The sequence below is a fragment of the Grammomys surdaster genome, unplaced genomic scaffold, assembly GCF_004785775.1.
Source record: "Grammomys surdaster isolate TR1022 unplaced genomic scaffold, NIH_TR_1.0 229, whole genome shotgun sequence".
NCBI lineage: Eukaryota > Metazoa > Chordata > Mammalia > Rodentia > Muridae > Grammomys > Grammomys surdaster.
The window spans coordinates 1,652,051-1,668,568 of record NW_021604674.1 but is presented as its reverse complement, the minus strand read 5'-3'; the positions used below and the strand labels follow the sequence as shown (position 1 = coordinate 1,668,568).

At 45.1% G+C, this 16,518-nt stretch overlaps 1 protein-coding gene across 2 annotated transcripts in view; it reads right to left on the bottom strand.

Moving 5' to 3' along the window:
* Window positions 1–14,956, bottom strand: part of Pcgf5 (polycomb group ring finger 5) — a 102,909-nt gene extending 87,953 nt beyond the window's left edge. Inside the window, exon 1 of one of the 2 annotated variants that reach the window (XM_028773524.1) lies at window positions 14,821–14,956. The gene's annotated coding sequence lies outside the window, so the exon portion shown is untranslated. The remainder of the gene's footprint in view (window positions 1–14,820) is intronic. The other variant, XM_028773523.1, reaches the window with a different exon arrangement.
* Window positions 14,957–16,518: the final 1,562 nt, after the last annotated feature.

Sequence of the window (16,518 nt, the reverse complement as noted above, 5' to 3'; positions counted from 1 at the left end):
CTTTTTCTTACTGATTTTAGTTTTCCACTGTACTAGCCCATGGAAATTATTTAGAAATTTAAAGTGTGCTACCACTTGCTCCCAAAGGCAAACCAGACATAAACATTTTACCTGTTTCTTCTAATATTTCATTTTATATTACAAAACAATATGTGTAGTCTAAAATTTATTAATATATTAATTCTAGACCTTTATTAATATATTTCCAGGTGTCCCATTACATACTAGCTTGTCCCCTCCTGTTCATCTATAATAGTCAATCTTTTCTGCGGTCAAGTATGTCCAGGGACGGTATTTGGTCCGTGTACCTTAATATAGCTGTACCCACTGTTACTACTGTACTACCATAACAACTGATGGTAGCTGGTGTTTTGACCTCCAATCCAGTATTCCCAACGATTCAGCAAATAAAGAGTTAACATCTGCTCCAGCAGTGACAGATTATTCAAAACTTGCCTTTACTCCACAGAAGTTCCCTGTTCTGACTTGTCAGTGGCCTGGCTACCAGTTGATTGTTAAATATTCTGAATATCGCCTGTAGGTATGAGCACGTGATTCATTACTTGCTATCTGAATGTAAGGGAAAGTGACGCACTTCCAACATGCCCTTGTTCTTGCAATCAAGAGTATAACACAGGCTGGCCAGGTTCTAACTCTAGAGCTGAGGTCAAGCCTTCATGGATAGTGGGGAGAGGGAGTGGGTGACATCATTCGCTTCAAATGCTTACCCTGAACTGGATCGTGGAATAAAAGTGACTAAGTTCTCCTTTAAGTTACAATTTGGAAAGTTTCTATTATACTACAGCTGTGTAGACTTTATTTTTTCCTTTTACTTTAAGACAAGGTCTTACTACATAGCCTTGGCTGTCCTGGAACTCCCTGCGTGGACCAGGCTTGCCCTGTACTCAGAGATCCAAGTTCTTCCTCCCTCTGCCTTGAAGTGCTGGGATAAACACTGTGTACTCCTTTGCCCAGCTATTGGGACTTTCTGGTAGGGCCTTCCACCAACCCCATTTGACAGTTTTTCTTAACTGATAAGCCCTTGGAAAGCCCCTCTGAAGGGCATTTTATACTAGGTCTGAAGGGTAAGATTGCACAACAGTTTTGCTTTTATTTGGAAATTCATGTAAGCCTGTTTCCTGAACCCCGCTGTTTCTCTAACTGGACTGGCTCCCTCTAAGGCTGCTAGGCTGCTTTTTAAACTGTCCTTTCTCAAGTTTCCTTTGGTCTTTTACTTCTGTTTAGTGACATGATTCTGGAATCCTGTATATTGTGTTTCCTTGACTTATTCCCACATTTTAATATAAAAACACCACCCAGTAATATATATCAATTAAATGGCCTTAATTCTTTCTTCATACGTACTTTGCATGGATTTTTTAAAAAAAATTTATATTGAAAATAATATCTATCTGAAATTTTAAGGAGTAATCCAGAATTCTTTTTTTTTTTTGTCTTACTTGTTTGTTTATATATCTTGAGACGGTGTTTCTCTATTGTGTAGCGCTGGTGGTCCTAGAACTTACTACACACACAAGACTCACAGATTTCTGCCTGCCTCTGCCTCCTGACTGCTAAGGCTAAAGGCATGTAGGAATCCAGTGTTGATGTTAAATCAAATGCCATCCCATTTCCAATCCTTTTGTGTAGGAGCTGTTTCCACTATATGATTTATATATTCATGTTCTTAGTATAGTGAAATTTTAGTGTGATGTTTATGAATTAGGTAGTGTGTGTGTGTGTGTGTGGTGTGCTCTTATTGACTCCTCCAGATAATCCTAAAATGAATTTCTTCCAGTTCTAGAACGTTTTCTTATACTATATCTTTGATAATTTCTTCCTCTTTACCTTTCTCTATAGTCTTTCTAGAATTTTTATTAGTATATTATGTACATTGAATAATACTTTAATTCTAATTTTTCTGCCCTATTTTTGTTTTCGTTTCAGGTATGCTGTTGGTCAGCCCCATGACTTTTTGTTGTTACTGCTATTTTATGTTTAATTTCTGTAGTTAACTTCTTATTCTCTTATTGTTATTTTTTCAGTCTCCACTCTTACAGGAGATAGTTTCTCTCTCTACAGCTTGAGCGGGCAGTTTAGGTTATTCTCATTTGCCCATTCTTCCTCTTTCTGCTTGCTCTGTGATTTTCTTAATTTCCATAACCTGTCTATCTAATCACCTGACTATCTGAGAATCAAAATTCGGGAACTGTATAGAACCTCACTGCTTTAGCAGGTAGAATTTTATTAAATTTTTGTTTATATTGATCATTCTACCCTTCTCTATCTTTTCCTGGTAATAGCAAAGCCAGAATCTTTCATTTAATTTTATTCGGCGGAGAAAAATTTCATTAGATTTCATTTGGTTGTTTGTGCTAGAAGTAGATTTCTAGGCTGGGCGGTGGTGGCGCACGCCTTTAATCCCAGCACTTGGGAGGCAGAGGCAGGCAGATTTCTGAGTTTGAGGCCAGCCTGGCCTACAGAGTGAGTTCCAGGACAGCAAGAACTACACAGAGAAACCCTGTCTCAACCTCCCCTCCAAAAAAAATAGATTTCTAATTCCCGCCCAGGTTTTCAAACAGGCCTGCATTTTGAGGCCTCCATCTGCCCAACAGTCCCTGCTTCCTGAGCCTTCCCAGATTCTAGTGCTAAACCAGGCGTTTCTTCCCGTAATTCAGACTAAGCCCCCTCAGGACACTCAGGTATCAACTTTCCCCTGTGTACTGGGTTGGCAGCCACTGGACTGTTTGTTTCTTATCTCCTACATTTTTGCACGCCTCTCCCTCCTGTTGCCTTCTGTAGTCACCATTATTGCATGGCATTTGTTAAGAGTTTTGAGGGATCGAGGGTGTGGCTGTTGGCCAGTATGGTGGGTCTCTCAAAAAGCTAGGAGAGCCTGGGATGAGGTATCATAAAACCAAGCTGAGCAACTGGGGTGCAACTTCTGAGGGTATGCTGGGCCACTAACCCTGATTCGGTCTCTCTCTCTCTGTGCTTCCTGTCCACCATGTGGAGGGCATCATGACAGATCTGTTCCCTGCCTGCCATGTTGTCCTTCCTTGAACCAGGTCCAGAGGCAGCATGGCTGACTAAACGTATGGAAACCTCCGAAAGGTTGAGCGGAATGAAGCTTCTCTTCCTCTAGGTTTATCTCAGGTATGTTATCACAGGGACACGAAACTAACAGAGTATCTCAGGAAGGGCTGGCGGGAAATGCACACGATTGGGCTAACAATTTCTCACATCAAGTCTTACTAACCCAACTTCATAGGCACAGAAATTGCCCCCAAAGATGGATCTTTCTTTGTCTTTCAACACTTCTAGTTGTCCTGACTTGTAGGCTATCCAAGTAACTAATAGATGGTTATCTTACTATTTTTTAAGATGTAGGAAAGGTCTCTCTCTCTCTCTCTCTCTCTCTCTCTCTCTCTCTCTCTCTGACACACACACACACACACACACACACACACACACACACAGTATTCAAGTGAATCTTAAGTCAGGTACGGTGGCTCACACCGGTAATTCTAGCTCTCAGGAGACTGGAGGAAGTGGAAGGTAAATACAATAAGGCCGGTGGGGCTTCAGCAGGTAGTTGCCTGAAGCAAGTTAAGTAAAGAATACTTTTCTAGATAGCAAAAAGACTTTTAGCCCACTAATCCATCTGTTTACTCTTACAATATGACTTGTGGCACAAGATCATTTGTCCTCTATTTTTCTTGTATTGGAGATAATTTTTTTCCATATAATATTTTCTAATGATGGTTCTCCTCCCCCAACTGCCCCCAGATTCTCCCACATCCCCTTCAATCTGAATCCACAACCTTTCTGTCTGTCCTTAGAAAACTAAGAGGTACCTCGAAAATAATAATAATAAAAGAAAATAAAAGATAGCAAAACCAAACAAACTGAAATAGGGCAAAACAAGAGCCAACCAGAAAGCACAGGAACCATGTAGACACAGAGACACACACACTTGTACAAACAGGAATCCCACAAACACACAAAACTGGAAGCCGTAATATATACGCGAAGAATCTGTAAGTTTAGTTTTTTTTTTTTTTTTTTACATACCCTAGCTGAGGGCATGGCAGGATATGCCTTTAGTCCCAGTTCAGGGAGGCAGAGAGAGGCAGGCGAATCTCTGATTTTGAGGCCAGCCTAGTATACAGAGTGAGTTCCAATACAGCCAGAACTACGCAGAAAGACCTTGTCTTGAAAAACTAATAATTAATTAATTAAAAGTTAAGAAAGTATGCCCTGACAGAACATTTGTGGCCCTAGGTTATTATTAAAAATAATATGTGGCATTTTGTACAATAAAGCTTCTGCATTGGGCCCTTCTTTCCCCGACGACGGCCTGACCTGAAAGGCACTTGCCTTGATAGTGTCAAGCACTTTCTAAATGGCTGTCAATTCTGAAATCTCTGCTTGACTACTTCTAGAGAGAGGAAAAGATGGAGGACGATAACTTTCAAACAGAATCAAGCATGAGGGCCTTTCTCACATCCAAAGGATTACAGCACTTCCAGGCTCACCTACCAAACACAAACTGAAGACACTTAGCCTGAAGATTTCAATATTTAAGGATACAATCCAAGCACTTGTCCTAAACACTAAATTCACAGCTACCTGGATAAACCAAGCCCAAGAATGACTGGAGAACAAAACACTAGTATTACACCTTTGATCTGAGTCTACTCAAAAGTGGTCTATTCTGACCTGTCGAAAACGTAATACCTTCCTTCTGCCTTCTGCTCTTCTTATACTCCCCTAAAGAACAACAAACCAAGCACGTAACAGAAGAGAAGATTCCCCATGTGGGAGAAATTAAATGGGTCCAGTTCTTGAGCCAGGTGGTAATTACACGGTTGCTCATTTTTCACAGTTTGTTAATGTGTACATTTACACTTCAAACATTTCTGTACATGTATTGCATTTTACAATAAAAAAAAAATCTTGAGAAGTCAAAAGAAGAATACATAAGGCAGAAATTTCACTTGTCAGGAAATAGACTGCTTCAGGCTCACAGAGCCAGTCTGGCATGGATAAAGGCGGAAAGCTGCCATGACTAACATAAAAGTCTAAACCAGCCTTCTGCCAAACTTCAACAGTTGACTGTGTCGTGTCATTTTGTTCAAAATATCTGCCTGAAAAGGATGATCTTAGGCTCAGTTGACATGCACTTCCTATGTAACACTGATACCTTGACATCTGCATAACAATATTTTTACAAAGAGTTTTGACATCAGATCCATAGAAGATACAGCAAACGTTAGCATTTGAGGAAACTAGTGAGGAAACTGGAAATCTTAATAACCAGTTAGTGGGATTAGAAATAGTGGGCTATCAGTGTAGCTTCATGTAGGAGTCTTCTCCTACACCCAAGGCCCTGGGTTTGAGCCCCATGTGGGCAGGGGCAAAGATTACAAATAGTTAAAGGAATCAGGAGAGAGGGTTGCTAGTTGGGGTGGGCGGTGCCATGAACACATGCACACACGCATGCGCAAACCAGCGAGGGGCTTCTTAAACATTTTATAGGGAAACCTTCTACATTTCTGAAGTTCTGACTTCAAGCACAAGATTTCAAAGGTGGTCCTGACATTTTTTGAGTTTCCTGAGATTCCCAGAGAGGACAGCAAGGTGAGACCCACTAAGAATGGCCATGAACGTGATAACCAAGGCCCCATACGCTACCTCATCACTTCATTCCCACCTAGTTGACACGGCAATATTCCATCGGGGGTCAAACTCTGATGCAAGTAAAGCATGAACAGTCAATAATCGTATAAAATGAAAATATACTCTTTTTTTTCCCCCGAGAGGTTTCAAAATAAGAGGCACCCCCTAATATACTCCGGGGGCTTCTATCCCCCACATTACACTCCTCCTCATGGAAGTAGAACAATTTATTTGGTGTGTGACTGCCTTGGGTCCCAGTTCTCAGATAGTAGGATTTGGGGGGTGAGGGTGGTATCTATTTCTTTCTACCTAGGCAGTGAAGACACTTGGGTAAGCATTTTCCATGTGAAGCCTCAAGCTTTCTACTCACAATACAGAGTAGGCAAAGTGGTGCATGCACAGTCACCGGCAGCTTGGCATCGAGCTATCTTTCCCAACTTATCCTTTATTAGTACAGACTCGTGCTTTGTTTCTTCACCAGTTCACGAATGCTAAGCAGCTGCCGCTGCACTCAGCTGACCTGCAGCCCAGAGACTCTCTTCCACAGCACCAGTGGAGCTGCATGTTGAGGGAGCTAAGATTCAATCAGTGGATACTTTACTTCGCCAGCAATTCTGAGATCCAGAAGCCCCAGGTTTTTATCAGTCCCAGTCTGGCCCTGCATGCTGGGGATCCTGGGCAACACTCACATTTGTCCAAGTGTTCAAAAGACCTTAGAACTTGTTCGTCTTTTAAATGCCATAATAACGTCCTTATCGCTTCCTTACCTACTTCTAGTTCTGCGGGCTAAATGTTAAGTACAGCTTTTCTGCGTATATTCCACTCCTGCTGAGACATTTCCATTGACAGACATTGATTTGATACCCTGACCTCGCAGTTCTCGAAGATTACCTGCTTTCTACTTCCAGGAGCCTAGACACCTTCCCAATCCTGCAGCTCGGCTTCACTTCTGAATTTCTAATCATAACTCAGCAGCTGATCACACCATCATTATAAAAACTTGAAAGTTCCTCGTGCCTTTGACGCTCTGCCGCTCCAGATTCTCCCGGTTTCCTATCTCTTCATTGTTGCTGAAGCAGCCATTCAGTTACCTGTTCGTTCTCTCTCTCTCTCTCTCTCTCTCTCTCTCTCTCTCTCTCTCTCTCTGCCGTCTTCACTCCACTGGTCTTTGTACTGGACTCAGTTGCCCATACGGAGTTGGTAGTTTTAGAGACACACAAGCCATCTCTACTTCCAGTGTTCTGAGCACTGCTGGGGGAAGCCATCAATACGGGAGTGACGTGTCCTCCAGAGGCACAAAGAGAGAGACTTCCCTAGCTCTCGTTGCCTTCGGATCTCCGATGGATGCAGGCCACTAACTTTCCAAACGTCGTCCACAGTACCCCCAGTGTCCCACTCCACTCTCCACTTTTCAACTGATCGACCAAAGATGGCCAAGCCATTTCACTTCATCTCCAAAGTACTCTAAAATTCAGAATTCATCTTTGCCTTTCACTAATCTTTTAGATGATATAGTCTATACTTTTAGACAATATAATGGTGTGTATCTATCACGATAGCAAGACGATAGCATGTTCCCAATGCCGTCAGATCCTCTATGTTCTTCTTGTCCATCCCTTCCCGCACATTTTTGCACATGCCTGGTATGTGCAGGTTGTCTCTACAGTGGTTCCTTTGGCAGAATGACATTTATTCATCTAATAATATGTGGGTACCGAAGTCTTACCGTGCTTTTTGTGGGAGGGCCTTGAGGACACCTTCAGGTGTCACGCCTCAGCCATTCATTGTCCATCCTGAGATTTTTGTTCGTCATTTGTTTTGCTTTCTTTTTTTTTAAGTAGACAGGGTCTCTCAATGGCCCCAGGGCTCACCAAACATGGAGAGAGGAGTCTGGAGAGCTCACGGAGCCCCAGGGATCTACCTGTTTCTGCCATCTCAGAGCTAGGACTATAAGTAAATGTGGCTTACCTGGGTTTTTGTCTGTTTTTCTTTTTTAAAATATGGGTTCTGAGATTTGGATTCAGATTTCCCAGCTTATAAGGCTCTTTAATACCTCAACTGTCTCCCTAGTCCTATCCATGTCTTTTCATTGAAAAATAACACTCTATCACCTAAGTATCTTCTTTATTTATTCCGAAGAATACAGAGTATCTTTATTGCTTCCAAGTTTGGTAATTACAAACAAAGGGTTCATAAGAATGGATGGATGTAAATTTCCAGCTCCCTTGGGCGGATTCCAAGGAATGCAACCGTTGCACCGCCTGGTAAAGGTGTTTGGTTTTACATTTTCCAAGATGGCTGCTCCCTTGGGCAAATGAATGAGGGTTCCTGTTGATCCTCATCCTCGCCAGCACTTGGCGTTTTCTGTGTAATGGATACGGGCCATTCCAAGCAGTGCGAAGCGGTATCTGTTATTCTGATCAGCATTCTTCTGATGTCTCTAATGTGGATCATCTATTCATAGGATTATCTTGCTATTTTCCTAGTTTCTTAGGTGACTGTAAGGGATTTAGCCCATTTTTAACATAAGAGTTTGTATTGAGTTGTAGGAGTTCTTTGCATATTTGAAATACATCTTTTGAAAATATTTTCTCCTGGTCCGTGTCTCATCTTTTTATTCTCTTGATACTGTCTTTTTGCAAGGAGCATTTAAAAAAGTAAAATTTAATAGGCACAACTTCTGATATCTTTCTTCTGTGAATTATGCCTGCTGTCCTGTTAGTAAAATATGTCCAGACCTAAAGTTACCTGCATTCTCCTGAACTATTTTCTAACAGTTTTTTAGACTAAATGCATGCTTATGGACCATTCTATGTTGTTAAGTTTTCACATATGGCCCAGTTGTCCTGACATCACTTGCTGAAAAGGATCATGTTTCCTTTACTCTTTGTCAAAGATGAATTGATCAAATCTGTGAGACCTCAGAAGCCCCTAATGTCAGTTCTGCTCCACTGACCTGCTTCTCTTGCCAGGGCCACACTTGATCATTACTTCTCTCTAAAAGACTTAAAGGCAACCGTCTAACTCCATTCTTTAATATTGTGCTTGCTTTCCTATATAAACTGCAAACTTAAATTCTTTTTTTTTTAAAAGATTTATTTATTTTACTTATGAGTACACTGTAGCTGTCTTCAGACACACCAGAAGAGGGCATCAAATCTCATTACGGATGGTTGTGAGCCACCATGTGGTTGCTGGGATTTGAACTCAGGACCTCTGGAAGAGCAGTCAGTGCTCTTAACCGCTGAGCCATCTCTCCAGCCCCTTAAATTCTTAATATCTATAAAATAATATAATATCTCGGTTTATCAACGAGTTAGGGTCATCCGGCAAAGGGGAACTTCAGGTGAGAAAACTCTTGCAACAGAATGGCCTGTCGGCATGTCTGTGGGGCATTTTCGTGATTGATGATTGACTTTGGGGAGTCTAACCCACTGTAGAAGGTGCCATCCTAGGGCAGGTGGTCCTGGGTTACATAAGAAAGGCAGCTGAGCAACTACAGAGAGCAAGCCAGCAACCAGCATTCCTTCATGGCCTCTGCCTCAGATTCTGCCTCCAGATTCCTGCTCAAGTCCCTGCCCAGTGTTCCTTCTGGGATGGAGCATGATCTAGAAGTGCAAGATGAAATGAACCCTTTCGTCTCAAGTAGCTTTCAGTCAAGGTGTCTAACCACAGGAACAGAAACCTAGCTAAGGACAGTATTCTTCAGTGCAAACCACCCTCCTGAAAAGCTGTGTATATTAACCTTGCGCGAACTCTGCTATCGTTGTTTGACAGTTCCAGGATGTCGTCTTCTGATTCTTTCTAATTTTTCATACAGGTAAGTGTTACCTTCGATGGCAGCTTTATTTCCTCCTTCAAAATCAATATATCTTTTGATTTACTTTTGTTTTTGCCTTATTGGCATGATTATCCAGAAGTCACTTCATCATAATCAAGGTGATTATATAATTCATTGCTGAAAAGGAGAGTTTCCTTTATAATGGAAACGGCCATCTCCCATATGCAAATAAATAAAAATTTAACTTAAAAATTTTCAAGGGTCTTGGAAATATAGCTCAGCCAGTAAATGTGCCTATGGTCTGACAACCTTAAGTTTGATCCCTAAGATCCATGTGGTAGAAGAGAGGAGACTCCTGAGCTGTCCTCTGACCTCAGTCACAAACCGTGGCACACAGGTATCTCGCCCCCAAAACACACACAAATAAATATAGAATTTAAAATATATAAAAGAACAAGCATTATCTGTCCAAATAGTATTCCATAAACGAGTCAGCATAACAAGTACGGGCCGAGTGTCGATCTTGAGGTAGTTACCTTTATCTGCTCCTGCCCCTTCAGCATGAGGAATGCCCCATGCACTAATGACCTTCCTACTCCCTGCTTCACCGGAAGCCACTCCACAGACACACAGACACCATCCTTCTGACGTTTGCTTGTTTGGGACAGTGCTATGGACTGAAGTTAGGGCCTTGGACATTGTAAGCAAACACAGTACTGCTAAGGCAATCCCAAACCCAAGAATCTCTTTCCAGGGCCTTTTCATCCACTGTCTCTCCAATATTCTCATGCATATACTCCTTTCTATAATGATATCCTCCATCCATCTGACTCATATTGGTGGACTGCACACGACCTGGAGATGCTCTGCCAGCAGCTCTTCCTGTGTTTTTAACACTTCCCCTTCCTATCAGGTTATTCTCCTGCTTCTGTCTTCCCATCTCCCTCATCTGATTACACAGGAAGTGGTGTTGCATCCCCTTCTAAGGCAGCTCACCCCCACGCCCACTCTGACACAGGTTTGCATTATTGTTCTTCTGCCCCTACTGGGGCTCCCACTGCTCCCCATGTAGGCTAGCCTTAAAATGTACGTTTGGTGACATCATCCCACACTTCATATATCTTTGATGTTCTCCACGACAAACCCAACAGGCTCCTTAGCTCAACATAGAAGATGCTTTATAATGTGACCCTAATATTTCCATGTATCCCCCTTTCCCATTAAACTCTCTTCTAGCCCTTCAGCCTTCAACTCAACATTTCTTCCATTTCTCGATACAGTTGCATATTCTATTCTTCAAGTTTCAGTGCAGTCCGGTCTCCTGACTTCTGCCAGTTCTACTCCTATGTAAATTTTAAGGTCTTGTGGAAAAATCCCTCAATTCTTTCCCCAATTTTCTGGCTAATAATAGATTTGCTTTCCTTTTCTAAAATCGCCATGTATTTTCTTTATGATTTTCTAACAGCTCCATGTACCACAGCCTTTGGTTATCTGTCATACACTCTCTAACATGTAAGGCTCTCATAGCCTCTGATTAGCCCACACACTTCTCATACTGCCTTTCTTAGTAAACTAAGAAAGAATGTTCAAGCTAATCTATATAGTGTATAGAATAAAAGTGCAGTTAATTTATCCATGTTTAATAAAACAAATTCTTAGGAGGCCTAGAAACTCAGCATTTTTTGTTTTTGCATTTCATAGTTAAGATATAGGAATCACTTTATTTAAAAATGTAGAACAGTACAAACATAGCCGGTTCCTAAAACCAAAGAGTTGGGCAAGACCTCAGGGGCTATGGGGGTTATTTAATCCCTCTGTGTCAGCCCCATGGATGCATACGTGTGCAGTGTGGAGCAGTTAGTACTTACTCTATTTCTTATTTGTTTGTTTGCTTTTGAGACCAGGTTTCATCTAGTAAAGGCTGGCCTTGAACTCATAATGTAGCCCAGGATGACCTTGAACTCCCGATCCTCGTGCCTCAACTTCCCAAGTACTGGGATTACAGGTGTATGCGCAACCACACCCAGCTTTCAGAAATAACTCATCAAGAGCCTTGTCTACACTAGGTCCTTCTGCATTAGGCCAGGCTCACACAATCCTTCAGTGTACAGGGAATCAATGCTGCTGCTGCTGCTGCTGCCACCACCACTGCCGCCATCACCACCACCACTACCCCACACAAAAGAGATAGAACTTCTCCCAAAGTCAAGTACCTCATTATAGAGAGGGTTTCCTGCTAGACGCAGAACTGAAGTCCAGGCTTTTTTTTTTTTCTACTGACTATTATTGCAGACATAAGACCAACTACATGGCCAAACTTCTGTCTTCTGCTGTGTCTCCAGATATCACTATGCCAACTATAGAGGGAATGCACATGAAAAGCTCCATGCCACTTCCATTAAAGCTTAGAGACATTAAAATTATATGATATCTTTATCGCCACAAAACTGCAAAGCCCTGTTCTTATTTGACAGAAAAACTCCTTTCCTACTTTTTATACTTCTTAAATAAGTTTTCAACTGAAAAGCCATTGTCCAACCATATTCAGCAAGTGTATGTCAAATCCCTCGGTTGGGAGACATGGGAGGGTACAAATCCAAGCCAGGCATGGTTTTACTCCCTGTAAAGTGTTCACAAGCAAGAGGTAGACAACCTGTTAGTGGGAGGAGCAATTCCTCCCACCTGTTACTACTTGGACGAATGCAGGGGCTTCCACAGCAACACAAACTCCAGATTCTTGGTTCTAATCCCGGCTCCGAATCTTGAGTGAATCCCTTTACTGCCTTGGTCTTTTCAGAGAGGGTCCTGAAAGAATGTAGCCTGTAACTTCAAGATCCCTTGTAGCTAGTTGTAAAATGCTGTGTTCTCTGAATGTGGTCTTGAAGTTACACTTCCAGAAATGTCTAGGACACAGCAGGGTGGCCACTCCTATTTAGCAGCGCACCGTGGAAGCACAGTGCTGCTACGGGACTGAGGCTGAGTAATATGCCTCCAAGATTATTCTATATAGTAATGTACTTTATCAAGGTAGTCTCTGAGTAGCGAGTGCTACAGCCAAATCCTCCTCCCGTACTCCTGTTGACGTGCGGCTTTAATCCTTGTAATATTCAATCGAGGTGTTTAAAGGATAATTTTAAGCAACACCTTTTGGTTACTATTCTGTTATCAATATTAACATTAGAGTTAGGGCCTCTGGCAGAGGAAGAAAGCTTCAGGTTTGTTTAAATTAATACTACACTATATTACTATGGACAGTCTTCACCACCGCTGAGTGTGAGTTTGGTTTACAGGTAAAATCAGTGTTCCAAATGAATGGAAACATATAGGCCAGTGACGACTCCATTTCGCGGATTTCACTTTAGCATTTTTGTCCACTTTTAAACTAGTACCTGTATTTTTAATATTTACTCAGTAATGTACTGTGGTTCCAAAGCTCCACATTCTTCTTCATACTAAGCATCTTACAACAGGACGCTTAAAGGTTTGTCATCCTGTGCCTTTAATAGCACAGAGGAGAAAATTCAACAGTAAAGAGAAAGTCAGAGCTGTGCCCTACTGGTAACTTGCTCACCAAAGGCAATGAATTGCAACTGTTGAAGATGGTCCTGCCAAGTCTGAGGGAAAGAATTTATTCATTCAGCATGTCAACAAACATAGGGTGTCCCAAATATATATGAGGCGTCTGTTAATTCTAGTGTATATATGAATAAACAGGTAAAGTTCCCACTTTCTTCTCTGTGAAATTCACATTCTTCAGGGGGGAGAGCAGACTTACATAATGCCTCTACAAAATGTTCCTAGCGATTAGGAGATATTAAGAAAACAGGAGGGCTATGAAGTAGTTTGGGGGAAGACAAAGAACTGAGTACGGTGCTCAAGAGTATTTGTGGGACCCTGACACTGGAGGTGAGCCCCAGATGATGAGAAAACTTTGCTCTGTAGTCCTTCAAGTGTGGGGTGGGATGGGGACTTCAAGTTCGCGTTCAAGAATAACGGCAGTAGGAAACATTCTGTATTCATGAATGAAAAAACGAGATGGCCTTTTAAAACTTAAAGAAAAAAAGCCAATCTTTATATCATCTACTTGAGGGACCAGTTGTTTAAGATCTACTTACTTTTAAGGATTCTGCTAATTACTTGGCAACTGCTGAAGTAGACGCAATTACTAAAATTCCAACCAAGCTACAGACCTCCCTCACTTGACACCATTCAAATTCTGAATGGGACTGGACCCGGCCCTGCAGCGAATCAGCGCCTCCTCTGCCTCATTAACCCAGCCAGGTGGAATAGTGTTACCCTTCCAGAAAACCCGATGCAAGGCTGGGGAAGCTGGGTTAGCCCTACACCCCGAAAGTTACTGCGGCAGGTTTAAATTAAAAAAAAAGAAAAACCCTCGCCGCCCTCTCGCATGAACTCCCCCCGCCCCTCCGGGCGTCATCCCTCGCAGAAGGGCGGCCCACTGCGAGTACGCGCGCGCGTGTGGAGCCCGCGTGAATCATCGGAGCGCGGTCCACCGGGGCGATGATTCATTCACCGCTCCGGAGCTCCGGGCCACACGTTCCCGGCGTACTATGACGGCCGCACACACAGCTTCCTTAATATTAAACAAATGTTTCAAAGTACAGACGCCTGCAGCGAGAGACGCGGAGAGCCGGGCGAGGTGGCGGGGAGCGAGCGTCCCGGGGCAGGCAGGGGCGCTGAGGGCAGGGTTGACTCCTACCCGACCCTCCGAGGAGTGCGGTGCCGTACAGGTGGGTCCCCGCCGCCCTCGCCGCCGCGCTCCCGATCGCCCCTCTGCTCTCCGAGGCATCTTATATAATAGCCCCAGCCGATCCAAACGGAAGCGGGGCGCGCGCTGCCGGGGCCGCCGGGCAGAGATGTTCACTCCCGGAGCTCTAGGGGCTCCCCACGCAGCTTCCAGGAGAAGGAGGAAAGGCCCCGAGCGCCCGCCCCGCGCGTCCCCTCGCGAAGGCGCTCGATCGTGGCCGGTCCCCTTCAGGAAGCCGCGAGCGTCACCAACTGCGTCAGCTTCTTCAAACACCGTGCCCTGTCTCTCTCTCCAGCCCGGGAGCCGCCGGCCGCCGGGCCGGGGCCGCGGGCCGCGCTGGCAAGCGCGCCTCGCGGGAGGAGAAAGTTCCCGGGGACCCTCCCGTCGCCCGCCCGGCCCAGCCGCACCGCCAGCACCGGTGCCCCAGCATGGGCAACTTGGGACCCCCGGCTGCGCGCGACCCCTGCTGCCCGCCGAGCTCGCACGCCGCCCGCGGGGATCTCGCCCCGGGCCCAACGGAAGATCGGCCACGCTTAAAAAAACTTCCCAAAGCCGGGAAGCCTCCCGGGTCCCCAAGCATCGCTCTTACCTTGCTCTCGGGAGGCCACGTTCCGGGCGGGCCGCACGGGGCGCGTGGTGCACGAGCGCGCGCGCGTGGGGCGGTAGGTGAGCAGCCCGCGCGGGCGGGGCGGAGCAGGACCGGGTGGCGAAGCGCGAGCAGCGCGGGCGGGGGGTCTGGGTGGCCCTGCCGCGAGAGGGCGGGGGAAAGGGCGACGGCAGCGGAGCCCGCGGTGACCGTGACGGTGGCGGCGGAGGCGACGGCGATGGGCGCGGGGCGAGCGCGCCAAGGGGGCGGAGGAGTTGCCAGAGGGTTTGTTTACGCATTGCTGCCCGGCTCGGGGCACAGCCCGCACTCCCTGATTGGACACAAACTGGGGCACAGCCTCTCGCCGCCGCCCGCCAGGCCTTCTGGAGCAGCCACCGCCGCCGCTGCGTAGCTCCCGGAGCGCCTGCCGGTCACAACCCACCGCGGTGCCTGGGCTTGGAGGGGAATGGCAGGGGTGGCCGGCAGGGTGGACGTGGAGCTAAGCAGGCTCCTGGAGCTTGGAGCAGCCCACCTGTAGTGGTGCGACCTTGGCAAGGAGAAACTTGAAACTTCTCTGACTTGGAGACTACCTATGCTCCAGGGGCTGACTAGATACCGCCACTCCATCCCCTCCACCCCAACCCCCACCAGGAAGCTTGCCTTGAGCAGACAGAAAAGCAGCTCAAATATTAATATGTCTTTGGTTAAGACGAGGCTTCTTGTCGAAGGTGATCGTGGGTGCTCACAGTACTTCTCTGCCTCCGGCTTCCCTGCTTTTAATCTCGTGGCTTCCACATGACATTCGCAAGTTGTCCCTCCCAGAAGTGACCTCTTTGCCCTGATGCTGAGCGTCCTCTGAGACTTCCCATGGTCTCAGCTTCCTTCACAGCTGGACTTCCACATCTTCAGCCTACTTTCTCCTGCCCAGCTGTCTGTCACCTCCGAACCTGAGGCTATATACCATGCCTCAGTGCTTTGGCAGATTTGCATTGACTGGATCCTGTTCTGTTCTCTGCCAGAGAGCACTGGGTTTCCCTCTACCTGTTCATGTGCTCCCAGTCTCAGCTTCCTCCTACTATAGTAGTGTGTAGTCTTCTGGACTCCCTTACGACTGACATCAGTCTGACTTAGGGATCAGTCTCTATCCTCAACGTACCTCCCCACTCATTCTGTAAATTTCTTAAGGAAAGTGGCCAGGTTTCAACGGGGCTCCAGCAGCCTGGGAGAAATGAAACTGAAAACAATCCTGTGTTGTCTCAGTGTCTGTCATTCTGCTGGGCCCAGGGAACATTGAATCTCCAAAGAACTGAGAACACAGACCCCCACCTTGTCCAAAGCAATCGCTTTTTGACACCCAAGTGTGTCCTCCATATTTCCTGTCTCTATTCACTCCCTACAACTATGTACCTCAGTACTCACAATGGGTAATCAGCCCTAAAGGGCATGTGACTGAGTTTTGCAAAGTGAATAAAGAAAGTCATAAAGCAACAGGCACAATTTCAGTCATTTTACAGATGATTAGGGATATACTAAGAGCCCTCCAGTCCTGATAGCATAGGTGGATTCATCTGTGCTGATCAAATACTACTCATCTGTCATGAGATGGACCCTGGTTCTTCATGACTGCTGGGATGGCTGAATTTCTTTCATATAGTCCCATTGGGAAAACATCTGAACTCTGTAGGAGCATCAAATGAACTG